The sequence below is a fragment of the Nanorana parkeri genome, unplaced genomic scaffold, assembly GCF_000935625.1.
Source record: "Nanorana parkeri isolate BGI_ZX_2015 unplaced genomic scaffold, ASM93562v1 scaffold1310, whole genome shotgun sequence".
NCBI classification, from domain to species: Eukaryota; Metazoa; Chordata; class Amphibia; order Anura; family Dicroglossidae; genus Nanorana; species Nanorana parkeri.
Window position 1 is genome coordinate 385,891 of NW_017307578.1, and position 15,885 is coordinate 401,775.

The 15,885-nt window shown below is 40.2% G+C and overlaps 1 long non-coding RNA gene across 1 annotated transcript in view; it reads right to left on the minus strand.

Moving 5' to 3' along the window:
* Positions 1-433: 433 nt before the first annotated feature.
* LOC108797617 overlaps positions 434-15,885 on the minus strand; it is a 20,076-nt gene continuing 4,624 nt past the window's right edge. The window contains exons 2-3 of the long non-coding RNA XR_001941897.1: positions 9,718-9,723; positions 434-509 (exon numbers count right to left, since the gene is read on the minus strand). This is a non-coding gene — a long non-coding RNA (uncharacterized LOC108797617). The remainder of the gene's footprint in view (positions 510-9,717; positions 9,724-15,885) is intronic.

Here is a 15,885-nt window from a genome sequence, read left to right on the forward strand (position 1 = left end):
CCGTGGGGTGGCAGTTGCGGCTCTCTAAATAAAATAAGTCCGACCATCCCGGATCACTTCGGTATGCGATCCGGGCCGGTCACAATCAGGCAGTGGCGGCCTCTAAACAGGTTCTCAGGGGAGGCTGTTTGGCTCTCAAGGGGGCTGTGCGGCTCTCAGGGAGGAGGGCTGTACGGCTGTAGCTATCTAAATAAAATAAGTCTGACCATCCTGGAACGCTTCGGTATGCCATCCGGGCAGGTTACAATCAGGTAGCGCCGGCCTCCAAACAGGCATGTTAGATGGCCGTGTGCTGGGGCCTCTCGTGGTCCTAGCGAGGAGCAAGCAGCTATTTAATATGCCTTTTTAGAGGCCACCGTTGCCTGAATGTGACTGGCCCGGATCGCCTACTGAGGTGATCGGGGAGAGTGGGACTTATTTTCAGAGGTGGCCCCTGAACCTGGGCTCGCGTGCCAGCAGAGAGGGCCCTGTGTGCCCTCTCTGGCACACATGCCATAGATTCGCCACCACTGCTCTATGTTGTCCAAAGTTAAAACCATCACAATATGTAAAAGGACATACTATTTTAAGGTATTGTATTGTTTTAGTATTGTATATACTAAAACTGAATATGGGCCATATGATGACTAGTGGTTAGTGCACCTGTGGTTACGGGCCATGCGGTGACCAGTGATTAGATGCACCTGAAAAGGGATAGCTTAGAAAAATTGGATTGGTTCAAATCCTGAAGAATATAGCATAGTTTAATACTATGTGCAATTATCTTAAGGAAAGAGAATACCCAGACAATGGGCCTGCTTTACTAAAAGGAGATCAATAAAAGCTAGGATAGACCGCTATAGTATGCTTGTATTGTGGTATTGCAGAAGCTAAATAATGTACAGGCTATAATTGAACGTGATTCTTTAACCCATCTAGCAAATAATACACTAATGTTTAATGTGCATGGTGCAGTCTCACATTGCAGTGTGCACAGGACATCCAAATAATGCTGCTTATATGCCTTCTGTTCTTCTTAGGTGAACTAAGAAAAGCATCATGGCATCATGGCCATCACCATTGGTGGATGGTCCAGGCCCTGAGGCTGCCCGCTTCAACCTCAGACACAGCAGACATGCAGAGCTAAGGAAAGCTCCCCTCTTTGGCTCTGAGACTTCCCCTCACTCCACCATGTGACACTACATCTGAGGTCTGGTGAGCACATTTCAGGTATGGGGAAATTTGTGCTGGGGTGATTTTGGCTTAGAGGGGCATGAGGAAGGTAGTGCAAATATCCTAACAGCTGGTGTGGGGATAAGGGCTTAGAGGAAGGAGATTTCAATAGGGGTGGGTTTTTTGGGATGGTTAATGGAAGGTGTGAATTTTGTTTGGGGGGGAATTTTTGCAGGCAACGGCAAGATGAGGGAAATTAGATTTTTTGCTTAGGGGGGATTTGCTTGGGCAGAGGGTTTATTTAACTACAAGGGGAGGATTTTGTTTGGGGATTTTGTGATCAAACTTTTTGCCTGGGGTGGCGAGGAATTGTTGCTTGAGGGTGGCTGAATAGTTTTTTTAAGGAGTTGTCTTAAACTGTACACCCAGTTAGAAGGACTGTACATTACATACAGTATGTCTTAGCGTTGCACTCTGTGCTGTGTGTTAAAGCAGAACTTGTCCCAGTCAAAAAAAAAACTGCGAGCATACTATATGTCTCTTCTGCAGTTAAAGTTTCTTGGCTTCCTGTTTGCAAAATACTTTAGAACTTAGTATATTGTCAGTATGCCTCAGTACTTGCATGAATTAACTCCCATGCAATTGTGCCAATCAAGATGGCTGAAGATGTTGGCACTGTCAATGGCCAGGTGGATATTGTATCACTGGACGAGAGGTGAATATACATGGCCTTTAGTTCTGTTTTAAGTACTCCTGTCCACTGCACTCTGTATGTGGGAAGCTCAGTGGTCAGGAGTATGCAATGTACAGCACAGTATACAAAGTGCAGTGGTCAGGAGTATGCAATACATGCCACATTATACAAGTTCAGCAGTCAGAAATCTGTAATGGACACTGTGCAGTACATACTCCTGACTGGCATACTCTAATTACTGTGCTGTATGTTAAATATCCATGACTTCTGTACCTTAAAAGTTGTACTGTATGCTACATACAGACTAGTTGCAGAAAAGCATATGTAAAAAAAAGCTTTTCTTTTTTTTAAAACAATTGCACTGAGATTATTTGTGACACTCTTGCTTGTGGAACAGGAATTGAAGCATATTTTCTGGGTACAAAGACTATGGCATATGTATGTGTGCAGTGTAAACAATGAGTGAGCTCAGGTTTTATTTAACCATGCCGTGTTGAGCTCCTGATCCACAGCTTCTTCCTGGTGTGGTCTGGGCAGAGGCCAGGAGTAACTGATATGGAAGCTGCAAAAACGGAGCCTTGGTAGCACTGCGGAAGCTACAGAATCTTGTTAGGAGAAAAAAAATATTGAGAAAAACCAAAAGAGAAAAAAAGTTGTTTGCTTCTCTCAAAGGAGAAAGAATACATCTATTCTCCTAAGGCCGCTAGTTAAAAGCTGAGGCTTTCTGGGAGTCCCCCAACACTGTAGCGGATGCACTTTTCACACTTGATGGGGGAACAAGACCTCCTCTTCTCTGGACAGTGGCCGGTGATATGCTAAACTTGGTTACACATTCAGGTCTCCACAGATGTAGGTTTGACTACTGTAGATCCTGATGTAGATGGTTGTAAGGATGCAATCTCGTACTGGAGATGAACCATCCCATGTTGGTGCATTATTTCAGCTCTTTCCGTCTTCAGTAGGTGCTCTTTTTCAATTTCTTGGAACTGTAAAATGAGATGATGGCACCTATAGGGGTGATCGGTTTCCAAAAGCTCTTGGGTGCTTTCCAAAGACAGACATTGGCACTCTTGCTGGACTCGCCTGCCATGGTACTCTCTTCCACCTCCTTCTCTATCAAAGCGCAGATGAGCTTATTCTTTGTTTTGCCAACCATATCGATCCCTTTTAGCTCACAGAGGTCAATCAGGGTTTCGAGGGACTGTCTCTTGTAGCAGGTTATCATTTCGAAGGTGGCTATCTCGAAGTGTTATCAAATAAAATATAGAAAAAAAAAATGGGTACGGCAACAACTGTTTGCAAGTACTGTATGCCACAACAACAAAATATGCACTGATCAGTTTTTGATGACTGGTTACTCCTCACAAGGAATTCTAGCCTTTAGCACAAGGTTTAATTACTTAACACAGGCACTAAATGCTGTTATCCCACTGCTGCCACCAAGTTTCACAGAAAGGTGGACCAAGGAGGGGAGGCACCAAGGGGGTATGGGTCGCGGGAAGGCTGGACGATGCTTGGGCTATCACCGTCCTTTGCATGTCCTCGGAGATCGGCCAGCAAGCTGGTAGATGGTCACGAGAACCACCAGAGTGCCTCCCAGTCCACAGACGCAACGGAAGCAGCCGTAAAGCACAACACGCACACACGAATCAACCAATCTAAGCTGCCACCACCCACAAGTTACAGGCTTGTGGGAAACCTTTTCCCGGACACTCCTAGTCCATGAATTGTGCACTCAAGCAGACTGACACACAGGCTTCACAAACCACATACACTGCTCTCACTAGCAAGTACAGGATAGCTAACCCAGGCACTATAACCTCTAGAGGAAGTACATCCACTCAATCTCCTGCATTACCACTGACCACCACTGGAGAGAGACTCGCCAAATCTAGCTGGCTAGACACGCAAAGGCAGAAGCAAATCTTGCATACAATCTAGTGTACTCTAATAGTTGTGTGGCAGCTTAAGTGGTTTTCTCATGCCCACTAAGATTCCCCAAACTATCCTCTGAACTAGAATCTTGGCATGGTTACTTCTTCCACTGCCTAGACACACATCAGACACCTAGATCCTGCCTGGCAATGACTTACAACCAAGCTTCTAGGCACTGATGATACCGATAATCAAATATACACATACAATAGACACACATATTTGTGCATTCTTTAGAGCAATCAAAAATCAGCTTATTAACTTTATATTTATTATCACTAGACAGGCATTGCATAGAAAGGCAACATGTAGACTATTACGATCATTTTCATTAGGTTAAACAGGTAGGGAATTTGAAAGCCTTTGAAGTTTATTATTACTTTGGATTAGGTGTGATTAATCTCCACAATGGAGACAGTCTGTCAGGTTTTTTTTGCCGTCATTAGCTGATTCAGTTGATTCATTGATGGTCTTAAGTTTACATATGCTGAATCAATTGCGTTTGCAGAGATTATGGATGAGCTCATATAAATGATGTTATAATTATTGATTATGTTATGCATTTATTGAATTATCTTCATTGTAATTAATAAGTATTTTATGTATTCATTTTTTTACAGAATAACTACAAACATGAAAAATCATAGTGTAGTTTTTTTTAAAACATTTTTACAATACATAAAAAATTAATATAGGGGTTCTGTTAGAACAAAGATCTCAAACTCAATTCACTTGGGGGCCACTGGACAAACTTTTATCTCCCATGGGGCCCGCTTGCTAATTGTCATAAAAGGTCATACTTATATGATGTAACTATATATGGTACCGGTGTTAATGTCTGTGTGGGTTTATAATGTCAGTATATGTGTTCGTGGTAGTTTCTTTATATGCAATGGCAGTATATTTTTGTGATGGTTTGTGTGTGTGTATTGTCAGGATGTATGTGAATTATGTTGGCATGCATGTTAATGTTTCTGAAGGTGTCATATTAGTATATATTCATGTGTATATGTGTGCAGTGTCAGTATATGTGCGTTATTTTGTTTGTTTTTTGTTTTTGTTTCCTACAGGCTTTCATCGTAATCATAGAGGACCAACAGATTCACACATTCACTCACACACAGAAATACACACAGAGAAATGCATACACATAGAAATATGCACACACATGGAAATACACACACACACAGAAATACACACAAACAGAAATATGCACGCATAGAAAAACACACACAGAAATGCACATACATAGAAATAATCACAAACAGAAATACGCACACATAGAAATATGTGCACACACAGCCCCACAAGCAGAAATGCACACACAAATACAGAACAATAAATATAATGAAACACAAAACAGAACGCCCACCCTGTGCAGTACTGATTTATTAGTATAAATTTGTTAAAAACAATACAGGCTACTGACAAGTGTAGCAGCATACAAGCTTGTCAACAGACACTGGGAATAAGAAGCTGTCAATACAAGGATTCGAAGTTCGTGTGCACATGGGTCATCCCCCCTCCTTTTACACTTTAGACTTTTCAGTTTTTTCAGCCTTTAAGAAATGTATATAAATTTATGTAATTGTATATGCTACATTTCCTTCTCAAGGACATATTTTTAGCTATGATTTACAATATTAATGATCATGGATATTATCATTTTGAATCCTTTTTTAGCCCATACATGAGATTTTATGGATTATTTATATAGAATAATGAAGGAGATCCTAGACTTCTAGGACCCGTCTATTATATGATCTATAATATGAAGTCTATTATCTATGGTTTTATATATAATTGTGTTTGCAATCTAATGTATAATTATGTGATACTTAATGGATGCCAACCACTGCACTCACAGCTGATGTCGGTGTCAGTGTTACTCTGATCGAAGACTGTAAGAGTCCGTATGGAATCCTTGTATTCACAGCTTCTTATTCCCCGAGTCTGTTGACAAGCTTGTACACTGTTACACTTGTGAGTAGCCTATATTGTTTTAAACAAATTTATACCAATAAAACAGTACTGCACAGGGTGGATTCTCTGTTTTGTGTTTCTTTACATGTATGGACAAGAGCTTTCCGATCTAAGGAGGAGCATCACTCCTGGTGCCAATCTATTTGAGAAGTGGAATAGAGAGTTGATCACTGTTAGCGCTGGGGGATTAACTTTGATTGCTATTGTTTGTGAACACACAGTAAAGCCCCATTCAACATGTAAGTTTAGGTACGATTAGGGATTCCTGTGTCCTGAATTGGCCTTTTCCTGCAGCTAAAATCCCAAATCTGCTGTTTACAAGTGGCAGCTGTCAACTATTCAAGTTAATGATTAGGTGACAGCTGCTGCATGTAAACGCTGACTCACATGTTTATGCATCGTATGTGATATGATTACATGTGGTTAGCAATCAAGCATTATCCCTGGATGCATCGATCATGCATACAGGGAGAGTGATTATTTTCTAACTGCATGTAATTATATCACATATGATGACATGCGGTGTTCCACCGGTCACCTGATCATTAAATTGAACGTGTGACAGCTGCTGCATGCGGCAGATTAGGGAATCCTATTTCAGAAAAAGGTAAGCTCCTGATGCACGGATCCCTAAAACGCACCTTAACTTACAGGTCTAAATGGGCCCCCAGACACACAGAAAAATACAACCCCCCCCCACCCCCCAACACACACACACAGAAATACACACATACACTTATACATAATAATACAACCCCCCGCCCGCACACACACACCTATAAAATAAAATAAAGAGCCCTGTCACCTGCTTACATTCTTCCAGGGAGGAGGAGGGGAGGCACAATCGCTGGTGATCCAGTGGTTCATTAGTAAGGTCTGCACCTTTTGGCTGGTGCAGACCTTAATAATCCATCCTTTTGGCCGGCGCTCAGTAAAGACTGTCAGAACAGTAAAGACTGTCAGAACGCTGGTCAAAAGGAACTGAGTGCCGACACTGACAGGAACAGCTATGTGATCTGCTTCTGACAGATGCAGACCAAGTAGCTGCACCCGCAAGTCAGGTAAGCAGTCCGTATTTTGAGACCCCTGTGTTAGAAATTCTAGGCAAAAGCAATATACATGGCAACCAAAAAGAAAAAAAAAAATCTGTTCCTATCCACATGATTTTGAATTAGACTCCCAAGTGTGTGAGCAATTCTTCAAGTTGCCTTCTGTAAATAATATTATTATAGGGGGAAATGTTTGTTTTACAGAGGGCACATCACTAGTTTTGGTCATTGTATACAGAAGTGTGGACATGCACAGAACTGAATGCAATGGCACACATGTGGTACAATAATTCGGCTTTCAGCGCGGCTCAGCCGAGCCGAGGCATATGCGTTCGGCTCGACTGAGCCGCTCGGCCACGTTCGGGAGCTGTACGGGCTATAGTGAATAGCCCGTACAGCAGCCCTTCGGTTCTACTGAACCAAAGGGGTCCTGGGGCCGAAGCTAGCTGAAGGATTGGCCGAAGCTACGGCTAGATCCTTCGGCAGCTTTGTGAATAGACCCCATAGTGTGCTCCTTACCTCCTCTTTGACAACAAAGTGAGGGAAATGTATCAAAACTGGGGCAGAGAAAATGTGAAGTAGCTGTGGACAGCACCCAATCAGCTTCTCTCTTTCATTTTCAAATCTTAACTGAACAAAATAGAGAGAAGCTGACTGGTTGCCATGGGCAACTGCTCCATATTCTGCCTGTCCAGTATTGATAACCCCCCCTCAGTGTATTTTTTGTGAGCTCTGCCTATTTTATTTCTCATGGATTACAAAAACACAGAATATAGACCTCTCTTCATCCTTTCCTCCCCTCATCTCCATAACTTGCAGAGAGAGAGAGAGAGAGAGAGAGAGAGAGAGAGAGAGCACAGGATTATATTACCTTACAACATATCTGGCAAAATCCACAAGTACTTTTTTAACTTGGCAAATAGAATGACAAAAAAATGTTGAATGGTATACTGTAGTTAGCAGAACAAACTTAAACAAATAAGAAGTTCATTGTTAGGGTTTGCATACACTTTAAGTACTGAGCTGCTTATATTCCTTCATTTAGCCCTGTTAATGTACAGTCAGTAGTTACTGTATATTGCAAGGAAAAGGAAATTGCCTATTATCTAACAGCAAATGTTAGATGTTAGTAATATATTATCGTCCCCAAAATGCTATTCTGTGCTAACATTATTCATTTAGCAAAGCAGCACAACCTTTAAACATTCAAAAGGATAATTTTTCTTTGCTGCTACCAATACTAAAATGTCATTTTTGGGAAATAATATTGGATAAACGGCCATAGTGTAGCCCAGCAAGCATTTTTCAGTACTACTTTATCATCTTATGGCTTTCATCTAACTGCTTTACTCCTTTATTTATGTCATTATCTTTGTACCGCCATGTGTCCTAATGTCTTCCTTTTTAATTTATTTGCCCTGTAATGTAGCTCCTGTACCGTCAAATATAAGCAAACACGTACTCTAAGAAGCTCTTATATGGCTAAGATTGATTAGGACTCTGCCTGGAAACTACTGGTCTATGTATTAAATTGTATTTCAAGTCAAAAACATATGCCATTGACTTGCAAATAGCTAAAGGTGGATGGAGGAGCTTTCACTTCCCTACTAAGGATTTCAGTGAGAAACAAGGAAGTGGTGAGCTGCCATGGAGCAAATTTTCAATACATTGAGGGGAATGTTTTAAAACACTGGTTGCCATGAGCAACTGCTCCAGATTCTGCCTGTTCCAGTTTTAGTAAATTCCACCCATTGCATGTTAAATCTAGAACATTTAAAATATTTTTTCGTTAATGTGTGTGATTTCATTTTTTATATCTTTCATACACACATACTGTATACTGATAAATGTTAAAGCAGACTTCTTTAGCAGCCCAGGGAGGAGGTGGAAACCTATTGCCAAATTTTAGAAGAATGCTATGTTGCACATTAACCAGCTCCTATTCCACCCCCCAGGCTAGCATGTCTACTGTGCATCAGATCTTTTGCGGGCCTGTCCCAAAACAACTTTACCAATGTTAAAATGCTCGTAATCAGCATGAAAAAGGGTGGTATGTTCAATAACAAGTTTACAGAACCTTTTTTTAAAATATTATATGTATTACTTGATTTTTGGAGTACAAATATAAAGTAAAACAGTCATGGTTAGGAAGCATTACAATCAAAATGTTCTTACAGCATGAATGTAAATTGGGCAACATCAGGTGTCTGCATACATGTTCCATCCGCTTTTCAAACACCACGGATCTCAGCTGCCTTCCCATCCACACCAAACTTCTTAAGTTACATAGTTACATAGTATTTGAGGTTGAATAAAGACATTAGTCCATCAAGTCCAACCTATTAGGATCTCATTCTAGGAGTACCCGTACCCCTGTATATTACGGTCCCTTAAGAAATCGTCCAAAAGTTTCTTGAACAATTCCACATTTTTTGCTGAAATCACCGCCTGTGGCAGTGAGTTCCAGACCCTAACTGATCTTACTGTGAAGAACCCCCTTTGCCCCTTGAAAGTATGATGGGTTTAGTTGCAGAAGGGGGAAGGCCAGCCCTTGACAGAAGCAAAGTTGGTAATAGCAAATCAGAGTGCTCTATGTTGGAGTACCGGTGTTTCAGAGAACTAAAGCACTTGGAAACATATTTGAAGGCACAAGTGGACATCTAAGGGTTCCTGCTTAAAATGAATGCTGCAGTTTCACAATATTTTGAGTGGAAAAGTTCACTTAAAAGTGTAGATAAACCTACAAGTAAAAAATCATAAAATAGCAGTTTAACTTTAGCATGTTGGGGCATGGTAATTGTTTTCTTTTCTTCTTTTTGCCTGGTTACCCTGCCTGTAAGTAACTTCCTTTTCTAGTGTGACAATGTCCACCACTGTACATGTAAGAAGAAGCAGCTCTGTCACCCTAAACTGCATGCCCCTGAGTTGGTCTACAGGCTGACTCGCTGACATTCGTGCATTCATAGACTAAGCCGAAGAAGAAATTGGCTCCACGTCATCATTATGGGCCAGGCACCCTACGTAGGATGCAGGCACATGAAGAGGAAGCCACAGAGAGAAGAGCACATGGATTTCAAGGAACAAAAAAGGCAAGTAAAAAAAAAAATCAGGCAGGTAAATATTTATTTAACCTCTTGCCGTCCGCCCGTGGTAAAAAAACGGACGGACGGCACTGCTACATCTGCGGGTTGCCGGCAAAAAATTGACGGCAATTTTTTTCTGCTCGCGCGCGCCCCCTAGCGGGCACGCACGGGCAGAAAAGACCCGACCGTTGCACACACCCGTTACCGGGTGTTTCACATATAGCAGCAATACCACCAAAAGAAAGCTCTATCTGTCCCCAAAAAAATTCATTTCAGTACAGCGCTGCATGACGGAATAAATGTCAGTCAAAGTACCGCAGCACTGAACACTGAAAAATGGCCTGGATGGGAAGGGGGTTTAACACCGCGGATGTCAACTGGTTAATAGACCTTAGTTTTTTTTTCCTAGGGTTGAGCATGTTTGAGTATGTAATACAGGGGCTGTATTTCTTTGTGAGCAAGAAGTAGGAAAATGACTTACTGTTGAGTCACTAAGTTGCTTTGTTATCTGGACCCTGTTGTGAGGTGACACCACATGTCATGCTGTGTGACAGGGATCTGCAAAGATAACAGAGAAAGAAATATAATTAGCACCCATCTCTATACCACTAGGTTATCTGCTATTTCAGCAACCATCAGTTTCTTATTTACGATAACAGTGTACATCTTTCCTACAGTATATTCTGGTTTACAGCTGTAAGTAAAAAAGTGTTAAAACCAGTTTGGCGTATAAATCACTTTAGGAATTTTATTTTCAACTCAGCAGTTACTATGTATTCTTAGCTAGTCAAATTACTGCAAAAACTGTATAATCTGAAATATTCAATAATTCAGTATCATTTCTGATTATTGTCCAACAATGCGTATAACAAGATACTTCATCATTAAATATGGTTTGATGCTGCACAGTTCAGTCCTGTTTAGGGATTCTTTCTTATGAACCACTTGATTATTCTGGTGAAGGTTTACATATTTTATGATTTTATTTTTTTTTTTTGTTTCTTTATCTTGGATTTTGAAATTCACATAGCAAGAGTTCTGTAAAGCTGGCTCGGAGCCCAATCTTACAAATCTCATTTAAAAAAGCATTGTGTAAGGATTCAAACAAAAATGCCTTGAATCTCATTAAAGTTGTAGTATAGCTGCTAGTTATTATAAAACTCAACATAGCTGAACATGCAAAAAGAGCAAAACAAGGCACAAAAATACATTAGATATAAATTATCCAACAACACTGTTATTTTTTAATGCAGCTGCCTCAACAAGCCAAACAATTCCTTATATATTAGAAAGCAGTAGGAAGTAATTCATGGCTTACATTTTCTTTTATTGCATGGTACAAACAGGCTACATCATTTGTGTTTAAAGTCAGTAATAGTAAATAGTATTAGAACTATTCGCTACACAATGGAACACACACTGTGATCTGTTAAGTACTGTTTGGTATGCATTGTGTTTTGATGTAATGTACTTGTGAACCCCAGTACTCCATATTAAAAGTACACTCCATTCAAAGTTGAAAGTTATACTTCGACAAGCATTCAGGGAGCACAGGTTACAGGCTGAGTAGTTCAGTTTTCAACCAAACATTGCATTACTGCACCATTCCACTACTTCCCCTATTGACTGTAATCCATCGGTTCTAGGATTTCCACAGAACTCAATTTAGGGTGAATTAAGTAAACTTTCTGACTTTAGGATTCACTTTGCTTACTGAATAGCACTAGTAGCTTCCTAATTGATTGATTCCTGATTGATTTCTTCTTATTTCTTGTTCCCTAGAAGTGTTCTTTAAGCAGAACTCTCTAGTCCCACATAGTTACATGTATGAAAGTGTGAGCAGAGTTCCCTATACCAGTAGCAAATAAATATGCTAAATCAAAGATGTAAACTTAAAGCTACTATGTAATTGTCCTACTGGGATAGATAAATGAAAAGTAACAGAAGTCCTACCATACTTAAATTGCCTGAAAAAATGTTGCTTTAATGTAAGTAGCCATACCTGACGGAGGGCTGCTGGGGATGCTAAAAAAAAAATCACTTTTTTAATTCACAGCCACATGCAGCTCCTGCAGCCTTGCCTCTCCACACTGAGCACAGGGCATCACTTGCTGGGCACCGCTGCCACTGAAAGAACGCTTTGTATTTTTTTCAATGAATAGAAAGGGTTCTCTAAATGGAAAAGAGGGGCAGATGCCGTCACAATCTACACCTCACCCAATCAGAGAATCCATTGTATTGGTTGCCCATGGCAACCAATCAGCATCTATCTTTGGTTTGTTCAGATAAGATTTGAAAATGAGACAGAGAAGCTAATTGGTTACAGTGCAAATCTGCTCCAGTTTTGATAAATTCCCCCCAAAGTGTCTGCAAAGATGCTACAGGAGATCCCCAGAGATACATAAAAAAAAAAGTGAAAAAGATTTTTTCATTTAAAAATTGAATTGTTTACTATAAACAGTGCTTCAGAAAGCTAAAATCTACATCTCCTTTAACTGCAAACTCACTTCACTTCGGGTGGGTTATTCAAACCGTTGCCTTCGGCAGCATTGTGAATAACCCTCAAAGTATTTTGTCCCACCCAGAAGCACAGTAAAAAGCCTGAAGCATCTGTTTCCAATAAGCTATATACAATTACAATCAAAATTATAATGAGAATAATTTTATGTGCGTTTATTAATACTTTGTAATAAGGAAAATGGCAAACCTTTCATCAGTGTACAGTACTCATAATTGAAAAAAATGACAGTTAAATCTTTTTCCATTCATTATCTGACGCTGCAGACTAACGCTGACCAGTGGTAAGCATCTTTTCATATTAATTGGCTTTATTTATTTCATTCTATTAGCTTTTTGACAACTGCTAACCATTTAAGCAGCAATTATGTGCAGACTGCCATTCAATTACAGATGTTTGTTGTGGAGCAGAAGTGTCACGTGTTCTCATGACCTTTATTAAATTGCTCCTGAGGGACAGACCTAAGATCAGGGGAGACATATCACTGTAAAAGAATGTTCTCTGCTACTATTATTAATTGCTTTGAATTCCCTAATTAATCTTTTGCATTAATTACTTCATTAACAAAAGCTTTGGTCAGACCACCGTGTGTCTGATAACGGTACAAAGCCTGACTATAAATTACATTTCTTTATAAGCAAAGTCGTTTTGCCCATTGGAATGCATTGCTAGATTCCTATTGGCTATTTCAATTTGCAATAGCCAATGTACCCGCCCTCTGCTGCAGTTCTCCATCAGGTCCATCAGCAGAGGGCGGGCACAATGCTAGTTTACTATTGGCTATTGCAAATTGAAATAGCCAATAGGAATGTAGCAATGCATTTCAATGGGAAAAATTATTAATATTTTTATTTTCTATTCTGATATGGCTCCGTGTCGGAATAAAGAAAAAAAAAAGATAAATCAGTGTTTCTCTCCTGGGCGGCCGGGAGCGGGAGGCTCCCAGAGCACCCGGGAGAGTTTTTTTTTTACGGCAGCAGAGCCGCCGGACAATAGGAAACTATTGGGCGGAGCTAGCTGTCACTGCTAGCTCCGCACAATCGTTTTCTATTTACTTTTTTTAAACTTTTAAAACTATTTTTCTGTTCTGCAGGCCGAACATGCCGAGCATGTTCGGCCGACCCAAAGCCATGTGAAGCAAGCCGATGTGAAATCAGCCGTACCAGCCTGAAGTGAATAGCCGAACAGTGTTCGGCTCACTTCAGGTCGGTCATTCACTCAGCTGCCTACGGCAGAAGCTAAAGAGTGTGAATGTCCCCCTCAAGGGATGCCTGCTGCTGTCAGAATACCCAGTGACTGAAGCTGACTGGCTGCAGTCACTGTTCAGCCAATATTTTCAGCCCAGCTCTTTTGACAGAAGTCAATTAGGTAACTGACTGTTGTCAATCCAGCAGGGCTACCCACTGTCAAAATTGTAACTGATCCCTGTGAATCCAGGTAACCAGGGATGCCGTCATTACACACTGAGAACCCGGCCGGGCCGCTATGATATCACAGCTGCCTCTCCGGGTTCTAAGTGTGTAATGACAGATGGCATCCCTCGTTAGCTGGTAACCAGGGACGCCATCTGTCATTACTCTCCTGGACGCTCTGAGAGTCTAATATGGCACCCAGCCGCCCAGGAGAGAAACACTTTCTCTCAGAAAGGGTACAACTTTCCTTCCGATCTGTTTTTTTCTCTGACTAGGGGCCGCTGGCCCCATGAAAAAAAACAAACACCATAGGAATGCATAGCTAGATTCCTATTGGCTATTTAACTTTGCAATAGCAAACTAGCTATTGCACAAGCCCACTGCTGCTGTCAATCAGCAGAGGGGGACCTGCAGTTCTCCATCAGGTCCCCCTCTGGTGATTGACAGCAGCAGAGGGCGGGTGCAATAGTTAGTTTGCTATTGGCTATTGCAAAGTTAAATAGCCAATAGGAATCTAGCTATGCATTCCTATGGTGTGTTTTTGTTTTTTTTATTCTGACGGCAGCAGAACTGATAGATAGATAGATAGATAGATAGATAGATAGATAGATAGATAGATAGATAGATAGATAGATAGATAGATAGATATTTTACATACACTTTAACTAGGCTAAGCTTAGAAATGATGACAGAGTTAAGCTACATTTGCCAAAAAAAGGTCATTGTGATCTTTTCTGAAAATGTTACTTATAGCAGACTAAAAGATGAACTTGCACTTTAATGTGTTTTAATGATGGGTTAATTCAGTGACAAGCTGAATTGCTACACTGCAAAAATTCTGTGTTCAACAGCATTAAAAGAGAATCTTAATGAAAATCTACTCTGTCATGCTTAAATTATGCACCAAAGTATTCTAAAATACCATTTGTATTTTTCATGGTTAGAGACATCCATTTTCTCAGCCATTTTAATCATTGCTAGGAAATTCCTAATATTATGCTTAGCCACTTTCCATTATGTTCAAAAGTTCAAGGTGTCTCTGCTGATGTCACAGCTTGAGTATTTCTTAATCCACGGAGCTATGATTAGAATACCTTAGTAAGCTTGTACTGATTTTATAAGGTTATTAACTACTGCGACAATCTACCTTATACCCTATATGTCAAATCGCTAAATGTGTTATTTACTGCTTTCTGTCCCCTACAAACAATAATTCTAATTAATTCCTTCGAAGGCAGTTTATATCTGTCAGGATTCACACATTTCCTATTGACTTGCATGGTCAGATAATACAGCAACGAGCAGCTCAATAAGGATTGCGCACACTATTTCAATTTTGAAATTAAAGAAAAAAAAAATCACTCTCATGAAAAGCTCTTGAGTGACCCTAGCTAAGATCAATTGACAACCTTTTCTGCAATTTGTTTTAAAATGGAACTCACAATGTGAAAATTCCTTAGTGAGTTGTTGATCACTTCATTGGCATGTCCAGTATATGCTAGTATCTAAGTAGAGGCATTTGCACAGCTTTTCAAGGGAAAACTAAAGCCAATGTATCATGTTCAACATTTATGTAAGTCACAATAAACCTGACTTTTGTTTTCTTTTCTATGATTATAGTAGGTGTTCGTAATGAGTTGCAGCAAGGCTAGGCACAGTGAATATGTGTTTGTATGTGAAATATACTGTATGTGTATTAGAGCTAACGATTATTTTCAAAATCGATTAGTTAGCCGATTATTAAGTTTGATTAATCGATTAATCGGATAAAATTAAAATAAATGTAAAAAAATGGCTCCAGTGATGGACTACTAGTTTGTATTGAGATTGTAGTCCATCACAAAAGCAAGCTTGGAGCGGTGGAAGTAAAAAAGAAAAAAAAAAGTGTGGTGTGCAATATAGTGAAATTAAAAGTGTAAAATTATACAGCAATTAATGGAGAATGGCACCGGCTATAGAGGACTACAAAACCCAGCAATAGTACATTATGCAGCACAATGCAGAATACCGCCAGCTATAATGTACTATTGCTGGGTTTTGTAGTCCTCTATAGCCGGTG